The 10,778-nt window shown below is 39.3% G+C and overlaps 1 pseudogene; it reads left to right on the top strand.

The window, feature by feature from the left end:
* Nucleotides 1-7,303: 7,303 nt before the first annotated feature.
* LOC147346456 (olfactory receptor 4P4-like) lies at nt 7,304-8,210 on the top strand (annotated as a pseudogene).
* Nucleotides 8,211-10,778: the final 2,568 nt, after the last annotated feature.

Here is a 10,778-nt window from a genome sequence, read left to right as displayed (position 1 = left end):
TAGAAAGATGGTAACAATAACCCTGTGTATGAGACAGCAAAAGAGACACTGATGTATTGATCAGTCTTATGGACTCTGTGGGAGAGGGAGAGGGTGGGATGATTTGGGAGAATGGCATTGAAACATGTATAATATCATGTATGAAACGAGTCGCCAGTCCAGGTTCAATGCATGATACTGGATGCTTGGGTCTGGTGCACTGGGACAACCCAGAGGGAGGGTATGGGGAGGGAGGAGGGAGGAGGGTTTAGGATGGGGAGCAGGTGTATACCTGTGGCAGATTCATTTCGATGTTTGGCAAAACTAATACAATATTGTAAAGTTTAAAAATAAAATAAAATTTTAAAAAATTATGACCTCATTGAAATCTAATGACGTTATTAAACTGTCAGAATTTAGCATACCTTTAGTTACTGAGGAGGACTAAGAATTATAGTGATCCTCCTGCCTTTGAAAAACAAATAGACTCCATGCTATTTCATATGTACCAGAGACTGAAAAATCACTCTTAAGGTAGAACACTGAAATTTAATCTAAAACTTGACCCTCCTCCAATGTTTCATCTTTTATTTGTTCTGCCCTTCATAGTAAATGTGAGACTGAGGAATTTACCATAATTGCATATGTTAATTTTCTTGGAATATAATTGCTTTACAATGTTGTCTTAGTTTCTGCTGCACAGTGAAGTGAATCAGCTATATGTATACATATAATTCCTCTCTCTTGAGTCTCCCTTCACCCTACCCATCCCACTCATTTAGGTCATCACAGAGCATCAAACTGAGTTTCCTGTCTTTTACAGTGTGTTCCCACTAGCTAGCTTGCTATTTTACACATGGTGGTGCATATATGTCAATCCTAATCCCCCAATTTGTTTCACCTTCACTTTCCTCCACTGTGTCCACATGTCCATTCTCTATGTCTGTGTCTCTATTTCTGCCTTGGAAATATATTCATCTGTACCATGTTTCTAGATTTCTCATATATAATTATTAATATGCAATATTTTCTTTTCTCTTTTCCTACATTTCATTTTGTTTGACAGACCCTAGGTCTATCCACATCTCTACAAATGACCCTATTCTGTCATTTTTATGGCTGAATAATATTCCATTGTGTATATGTACCACATCTTCTTTATCCACTCACCTGTCATTGCGTGTTTAGGCTGTTTCCATGTCCTGGCTATTGTAAATAATATTGCAATAAATACTGGGGTACATGTGTCTTTTTGAATTCTGGTTCTCTGAGGGTATATGCCCAGGAGTGGGCTTGTTGGTTCATATTGTACTTCTATGGTTAGTTTCTTTAAGGAATATTCATACTGTTCTCTACAGTGGCTGTATCAGCTTACATTCCCTCTAACCATGAAAGAAGGTACCCTTTTCTCCATATTCCCTCCAACATTTATTGTTTGTAAATGTTTTTTGATAATGGCCGTTCTGACCATTGTGAGGTGAAACCTCATTGTTTTGATTTTCATTTCTCTAGTAATTATTGATATTGAACATCTTTTCATGTGTCTCTTGACCATCTGTATGTTTTTTTTTTTAATTTTATTTTTTAACTTTACAATATTGTATTGGTTTTGCCATATATCAACATGAATCCACCACAGGTATACACGTGTTCCCCATCCTGAACCCTCCTCCTTCCTCCCTCCATGTACCATCCCTCTGGCTCAACCCAGTGCACAAGCCCCAAGCATCCAGTATCGTGCATCGAACCTGGACTGGCGACTCGTTTCGTGTATGATATTATACATGTTTCAATGCCATTCTCCCAAATCATCCCACCCTCTCCCTCTCCCACAGAGTCCAAAAGATTGTTCTATACATCAGTGTCTCTTTTGCTGTCTCATATACAGGGTTTTTGTTACTATTTTCTAAATTCCATATATATGCGTTAGTATACTGTATTGGTGTTTTTCTTTCTGGCCTACTTCACTCTGTATAATAGGCTCCAGTTTCATCCACCTCATTAGAGCTGATTAAAATGTATTCTTTTTAATGGCTGAGTAATACTCCGTTGTGTATATGTACCACAGCTTTCTTATCCATTCATCTGCTGATGGACATCTAGGTTGCTTCCATGTCCTGGCTATTGTAAACAGTGCTGCGGTGAACATTGGGGTACACGTGTCTCTTTCAATTCTGGTTTCCTCATCTGTATGTTTTCTTTAGAGAGATGTCTCTTTGGGTTTTCTGCCCATTTTTTGATGGTTGTTTGCATTTTGATATTGAGCTCCATGAGCTGTTTGTATATTTTGGAGATTAATCCTTTGTCTGTTGTTCCATTTGCAAATGCTTTCTCCCAGTCTAAATGTTATCTTCCCATCTTGCTTATGGTTTCCTTTCCTGTACAAGTGCTTTTGAGTTTAATTAGGATCTCTTCGCTTTTTTTTTTTTTTTTCCATTAAGCTAGGAAGTGGGTCAAATATCTTGCTTATGTCAAAGAGTATTTCTCCTATGTGTTCTTCTAACAATTGTATAGTGTCCAGGCTTACATATAGTTGTTTAGTCCATTTTGATTTTATTTTTGTGTATGATATAGTAGACCAGCTTTTCCAACACCATTACTGAAGAGACTGTCTCTTTTCATTGTATATTCATGCCTCGTTTGTCATACATTAGGTGCTCGTAGGTATGTGGACTTATTTCTGAGCTTCTATCCTGTCATTTGTCTATATTTTTATTTTTGTGCCAGTAAAATTCTGTCTTGATTACTCTAGCTTTGCAGTATAGTTTGAAGTCATGGAATCTCATACCTCAGCTCTGTATTTCTTTCACAAGATTACTTTGGATATTCGGGGTATTTTTTGTTTCCATCAGTCAGTTCGGTTCATTTCAGTAGCTCAGTCATGTCTGACTCTTTGAAACCCTATGGACTGTGTTTCCATACAAATTGTAAAAATTTTTGTTCTAATTCTATGAAGAATGCTACTGGTAATTTGATAGGGATGGCATTGAATCTATAGATTGATTTGAATAGTATATTCATTTCACAATATTTATTCTTTCAATCCGAGAATATAGTATATTTATCCATCTGTATCATCTTAAGTTTCTTTCATTTCAGTGTTTTATAGTTGTCTGAGTACACATCTTTTGCTTCATTAGGTAGGTTAATTCTTAGGCATTTTATTCTTTATTTTGCAGTGGTAAATGGGGTTTTCTCCTTTTTTTTTTTTTTCTTCTGATCTTTCAATGTTAATGTATAGGAATTCAGGGGATTTCTGTGCATTAGTTTTATATCTTTCAACTTTACCAAATTTGTTGATTAGCTCCCCTAGTTTTCTGTAATATTATGTCATCTGCAAACAGATAGTTTTACTTCTTCTCCAATTTATATTCTTTTTTTATCTTCCCAGATTGCTATGGCCAGGACTTCATAAACTATGTTGAATAATAGTGGTAAGAGTGGACATCTTTGCCTTGTTCATGGTTTTAGGGGAATGCTTTAACCACTGAGAATGGTATTTGCTCTATATTTGTCATAGATGCTCTTTATTATCTTGAGTTAGGTTCCTTCTATGGCCACTTTCTAAAGAGTTTTTACCAGAAGTAGCTGTTGAATTTTGTCAAAAAATTTTTTCAACTTCTATTGAGATGATTCAGTCACCTCAGTCACTCAGTTGTGTCCAATTCTTTGTGACCCCATGGACGGCAGCACACCAGGCTTCCCTGTCCATCACCAACTCATGGAGCTTACTTAAACTCATGTCCACTAAGCTGGTGATGCCATCCAACCATCTCATCCTTTGTCATCCCCTTCTTCTCTTGACTTCAATCATTCCCAGGATAAGGGTCTTTTCTAATGAGTCAGTCCTTCATATCTGGTGGCCAAAGTATTGGAGCTTCAACTTCCGCATCAGTCCTCTCAATGAATATTCAGGATTGATTTCCTTTAGGATTGACTAGGTGGATCTCCTTGCAGTCCAAGAGAGTCTCAAGAGTCTTCTCCAACACCACAGTTCAAAAGCATCAATTCTTCAGCACTCAGCTTTCTTTATGGTCCAACTCTCACATCCATACATGACTACTGGAAAAACCATAGCTTTGACTAGGTGGACCTTTGTCAGCAGGGTAATGTCTCTGCTTTCAAATATACTAAAATTTTATTCTTTAATTTGTTAATATGGGGTATCACCTGGCTAGATAAGTTCCTTTAGCATTTGTTGTAAAGCTAGTTTGCTGTTGCAGAATTCTCTTAGCTTTTGCTTGTCAGTAAAGCTTTTGATTTCTATGTCAAATCTGAGATCCTTGCTGGGCAAAGTAATGTTGGTTGTAGAATTTTCTCTTTCATCACTTTAAATAGATCCTATCACTCCCTGCTGGCCTGCAGAGTTTTGGCTGAAAAATCAGCTGATAGCCTTATTTGGGTTTCTTGAACACTGTTTTTTGCTTTTCCCTTTCAGTTTTAATATTTTTTTTCTTTTCATTTGCTTTTTAATACTTTGATTAATATTCTTTTGGTGTGTTTCTCCTACACTTTATCCTGTGTGGGAGGAACTGTCAGAGCTTCCTAGACTTGAGTGGCCATTTCCTTTCCCACATTAAAGAAGTTTTGAAGAATAATCTTTTCAAATATCTTGTCAGGCTCTTTCTTTTTTCCTTCTTCTTTCTGAGACCCCTAAAATTTGAATGTTAGTGTGTTTCATGTTGTCTCAGAGTTCTCTGAGATTGTCTTCAATTTTTTCATTTTGTGTTTGGTCGGCTCCTCAGTAGTCATTTCCACCATTCTATCTTCCAGCTCAATTACTCATTTTTTAAGCCTCAGTTATTCTGATATTGATTCCTTCCAATGTACTTTTCATCTCAGTTATTGTGCCATTCATCTCCACATGTTTTCCTTAGTCCTTCTATGTTTTTATTGAGCATTTCTTGTATTTTCTCAATCTTTGTTTGGACTCTATTTTTTGTGATTTTAGATCATCTTTACTGTCATTATGTTAAACTCATTTCTCACGTAGTTTAAAAAATATAAGAATATATTTTCTCTTCATATATTTGGTTTTGTAGGTTTTTATCTTGCTCATTTGTCTGTAACATATTTTTTTCTTGCCTCTTTTTGTTGTTTTCTTTCTTTGGATGGGACTGTGTTCCCGTCTTACTGATTATTTGGCCCAAGGTTTCCAGCTCTGGGGTTTGCAAAGAGTTGGGTAGAGCCAGGTCTTGGTGTTGAAATGTGGACCTCTGGGAGACCTCACTGGAGTTAATATTCTCCAGTCACTCAGAGGTTCCTCTCATCTGCTTGGGTGTTGATATCCCCACCACTGCCAGCTAGGTTTCCTAAGGTGGGGAGATGCAGACTCTGCATTGTCCTTGGCTCTACATCAATAAGTTAATTATTTTTTGCTATTATTGTCACTGTATGTCTTATCTAATAAACTTTATGTGTGGATGAGGTGTGTATTTTGTATATAGCTGTACCCATCAGTTCAGTTCAGTTTAGTCACTCAGTCGTGTCCGACTCCTTGCCACCACATGAATCACAGCATTCTAGGCCTCCCTGTCCATCACCAACTCCCAGAGTTCACTCAAACTCATGTCCATCAAGATGGTGATGCCATCCAGCCATCTCATCCTCTGTCATTCCCTTCTCCTCCTGTCCCCAATCCCTCCTAGCATCAGAGTCTTTTCCAATGAGTCAACTCTTCGCATGAGATGCCCAAAGAATTGGAGTTTCAGCTTCAGCATCAGTCCTTCAAAAGAACACCCAGGACTGATCTCCTTTAGAATGCACTGGTTGGATCTCCTTGCAGTCCAAAGGACTCTCAAGAGTCTTCCCCAACACTACAGTTCAAAAGCATCAATTCTTTGGTGCTCAGCTTTCTTCACAGTCCAACTCTCACATCCATACATGACCACTGGCAAAACCATAGCCTTGACTAGATGGACCTTTGTTGGCAAAGTAATGTCCCTGTTTTTGATTATGCTATCCAGGTTGGTCATAACTTTCCTTCCATGGATGGAATCACCATCTGCAGTGATTTTGGACCCCAAGAAAATAAAGTCTGACACTGTTTCTACTGTTTCCCCATCTATTTCCCATGAAGTGATGGGAACAGATGCCATGATCTTGGTTTTCTGAATGTTGAGCTTTAAGCCAACCTTTTCACTCTCCTCTTTCACTTTCATCAAGAGGCTTTTTAGTTCCTCTTCACTTTCTGCCATAAGGGTGATGTTATCTGCATATCTGAGAATATTGATATTTCTTCCAGCAATCTTGATTCCAGCTTGTGCTTCTTCCAGCCCAGCGTTTCTCATGATGTACTCTGCATATAAGTTAAATAAGCAGTGACAATGTACAGCCTTGACGTACTCCTTTTCCTATTTGTCACCAGTCTGTTGTTCCATGTCCCGTTCTAACTGTTGCTTCCTGACCTGCATATAGGTTTCTCAAGAGGCAGGTCAGGTGGTCAAATTTGGCCTTGGAATATGGAATGAGGCAGGGCAAAGGCTAATAGAGTTTTGCCAAGAGAATGCACTGGTCATAGCAAACACCCTCTTCCAACAACACAAGAGAAGACTCTACACATGGACGTCACCAGATGGTCAACACCGAAATCAGATTGATTGTATTCTTTGCAGCCAAAGATGGAGAAGCTCTATACAGTCAGCAAAAAACAAGACAGGGAACTGACTGTGGCTCAGATAATGAACTCCTTATTTCCAAATTCAGACTTAAATTGAAGAAAATAGGGAAAACCACTAGACCATTCAGGTATGACCTAAATCAAGTCCCTTATGATTATACAGTGGAAGTGAGAAATAGATTTAAGAGACTAGATCTGATAGATAGAGTGCCTGATAAACTATGGATGGAGGTTTGTGACAATGTACAGCAGACAGGGATCAAGACCATCCCTGTGGAAAAGAAATGCAAAAAAGCAAAATAGCTATTTATGGAGGCCTTACAAATAGCTGTGAAAAGAAGAGAAGTGAAAAGCAAAGGAAAACAGGAAAGATATAAGCATCTGAATGCAGAGTTCCAAAGAATAGCAGGGAGAGATAAGAAAGCCTTCCTCAGCGATCAATGCAAAGAAATAGAGGAAAACAACAGAATGGGAAAGATTAGAGATGACTTCAAGAAAATTAGAGATACTAAGGGAACATTTCATGCAAAGATGGGCTCGATAAAACTGTACCCTTAGCAGCAGTTATAATGTTTGTATCATTTGAAAACATCACTATATATTTATTGACTAGATGAATGACTTTTGAAATACATAAATAATTTGAAATTTGCGTGTTTCAGGTATACTAACTTGCCCCTCTAAACGATCAAACCCACAGAAGCAATGGGACATGAAAATGTCACAGAATTTATCCTCCTGGGGCTTTTTATCGATGAGAATGGGGAACTTGCCTGCTTCATGCTGTTTTTACTTTGCTATATTGTGATTCTCTCAGGGAATCTGCTCATTCTTCTCACCATCAGGGGCAGCCACCTCAGTGAACAGCCCATGCACTTTTTCCTCAGCTATTCAACCTTGATGGGTGCCTGCTTCACCTCCACTGTGGCACCTACATTGATAACTGACTTGCTGGTCCAGCAGAAGACCATTTCCTACAACAGCTGCGCTGCCCAGATGTTTTATGCCCACTTCTTTGGAGCCACTGAGATCTTCATCTTGGTGGCCATGGCCTATGACTGTTATGTCGCTATCTGCAGACCTCTTCACTACATGGTCATCATGAACAGACAGGTGTACTATGTCCTTGTAATGGCTTCTGCTATGGGAGCCTTTAGCCATTCAATCATGAAAGTATTAATTATTACTGGGCTTCCTTTCTGTGTTCCCAATCAAATAGACCACTATTTCTGTGATGTATTCCCTTTGCTGAATCTTGCCTGCACGGACACTAGACTGTTGGTGATTGCAATCATTACCACCACAGGGGTGTTTTCCATTTTGACCTTTGTTGCCTTGGTGATTTCTTACATCATTATCCTGTCCACCCTGAGGACTCGCTCATCAAGGGCCACTGCAAAGCCCTCTCCACCTGTGGTTCACACATCACTATGGTCTTCATGTTCTTCTTGTCCCTCATTTTCACCTATGCCCCCACAGCTGATTATGTCAGGAACCACAAGGTCTTTGCTCTGTTTTACACCATTATTGCCCCCATGTTCAACCCTTTCATCTACACCCTCAGAAACACAGACATGAAGAATGCCATGAGGAAAGTGTGAGGCCAAGATAAACTCTATACAGGAAAATGAGCACCTGGCTGTCCTGCCCTTTGTCAGATCTAGTTTTATCCACACAATCGTTAATGTTGACAAGTACAACAAATACAGAAGTATCGTGTCCTGTCATTCAAAGCTGCAACCCTGAAGAGTGAAGCCCCCCTCAGCCACTTTCCCTCTGTCACCTGACAGAGACTGTCTACAAGGGGAGTGGATCAGATGCCCTTCAGGTCCTTTCAAGCTCTGACATTCTGGAACATTCTGTCCTTTGTATTCCCTGACATGAGGACTGCATTTCAGCACTTTTTTTCAGGGAAAGTTGTGAAGACTGCATGGTTGGCTTTTCTGACCTCTTTCAGGAAATAGATAATCTTGAGTGAAATAGATAATCTCTCACAGAGCTTTCTTAAAACACTTCCTTTTCCTTTTTAATTTTTTTTTTAAGTTTCCACTGCAATAATTTCAAAAAAGCAATGCCAAAAGTTTTACAAGTGTTATATACTTTAATTTTTTTAACATTAACAAATCTTGCATCTAAAACAATATATTGGATATAATTATTCTACTTACACTACACTTGCAGAAATTGTAATTAAAACTTAGTACCTTATTGTAGGTAATTAAAAGTCTTGAAAAATGAGCAATTCTTTTCGTTTTTATAAATGCAATTCTGTGACCATATTTATCACTTTATTTAAACAATCATGAGTATATAAAATTGATGTTCTTTGTAAATGTGCAACATGGAATATTTCCCATTCTGTGAAATGTCATGAGCTTAAGAAGGCATATAGCTGAAGAAATGGATGCTCCTGGGATGAATTTTGTTAATCCTCACTCTCATCATGTTAATAGTGTATTTTGATGGTGTCTTCCATTAGTCAAACTAGGTAAATCTGTCTCATTTTTCTCTCAGACAGGTTTTCATTCTACAGAGAAATAAAGGTGATTAGACTAAGAAACAGGCATAGCCAGTTGACAACTGGGGCATAAACTAAAATCTCTTTTGGCACATTCAGGTGTTTCCTTAATTTAGATATTTAAGATTTGAACCTGAGGAGCCTGTCTGGGGTGGATCAGATGGTAAAGAATCTGCTTGCAATGCAGGATACCAGTGTTTGATCCCTGAGTTGGGAAGATCCCCTGGAGAAGGGCATGTAAATCCACTACAGTATTCTTGCATGCAGAATTCCATGGACAGAGGAGCCAGGTGGGCTACAGTCCATGGGGTCGCCAAGAGTTGGACACAACTAAGTGACTAAGACACACACATACAGTCTGACAGTAAACCAGGAATCTTAGCCATCAAACCAGCTAGGGCTAGAGGCTAAAAGATGTTTTTCCCTGTATCTCTGTCCCCAGTGAAAAATTCCTTTATCATGGAGACAGAAACTGTAAATGAAGATACAAAGTTTATTATTAGAGATGTAGCACAGCAAGAAGTGGGAGAGTACATAGAGAAACTGCTTGCTAAGACAGAAACAAGGCCGAGACACACTCAGAGAGAAAGAGTGAGGGCGTCCCTCTGAGTTAGGGGGGTCCCTCTGAGTGAGGGGGAGTGTGGTAAGGAGGCGTTTAAGTCCTTTATATAGGTCAGTTCTTTCAGTTTTATCTACATTTAGCCAATTATCTGATTTCTTTTTCCACACTTGACCTATCCTGGGGCCTTCCCTGGATGAGCAAACACCCCCTCCCCCCTGTCAAGAAGGATCTCGGAGTGAAGGCTTCTGGGAAGGATAAGACTCATTATAGCCTGCTATTACCACTTGGCTTTTGACACAGATGAAGCCTTCCTGCACATGTGTAATGTCTCCTTTTTCTCAAGAAGAAGAGGAGGGAAGTCCCTTAATCCTTTACTCAACAATGTTTTGCCCCTCTTTGTCCTTGCCTTGACTATTTATTTGACTTTTGTCATGACTATTATCTTAAGATGCTTACAAGAGACAAACATTGGCTATTTACCCTGTGTATGTTGTTACTTTCATTTTCCAGGGCAAACAGGAAGCTGTAAATGCCTTAACTGGAGCCCACCTATCCACTGTCTCAGAAAATGCCAAAAGATTTATATATTCAGCCTGAAGCCCACTTTGCAGCCCATGAAATGTAAACAGGAGACCAGCTGTAAACATCTAAATTGGAGCCCGTCTGTCTCCTACATCAATATGTTTTGTTTCTAGGTCTTTGAGAGTATTGAATCTGTCAGTTTGTACCTTCTTCAGGACTTCAGAGCTTCAATATAAATAACTCTCAATAGTCAAGTCTTTGATGCAGAAACATAAAGGAAAGAATATCGCGGAGAAATTTATTCATGAACTGCTGCTGCTCCTGCTAAGTCGCTTCAGTCGTGTCCGACTCTGTGTGACCCCAGAGATGGCAGCCCACCAGGCTTCTCTGTCCCTGGGATTCTCCAGGCAAGAACACTGGAGCGGGCTGCCATTTCCTTCTCCAAAGCATGAGAGTGAAAAGTGAAAGTGAAGTCACCCAGTCGTGTCCGACTCTTAGCGACCCCATGGGCTGCAGCCCACCAGGCTCCTCCGTCCATGGGATTTTCCAAGCAAGAGTACTGGAGTGGGGTGCCACTA

The sequence above is a fragment of the Bos grunniens genome, chromosome 23 (assembly GCF_055505025.1).
Source record: "Bos grunniens cultivar Pamir isolate PY7600 chromosome 23, Bosgru_T2T1.0, whole genome shotgun sequence".
Lineage (NCBI taxonomy): Eukaryota > Metazoa > Chordata > Mammalia > Artiodactyla > Bovidae > Bos > Bos grunniens.
The sequence above is the reverse complement of the archived record's forward strand: the minus strand, read 5'-3'. Positions and strand labels throughout refer to the sequence as shown.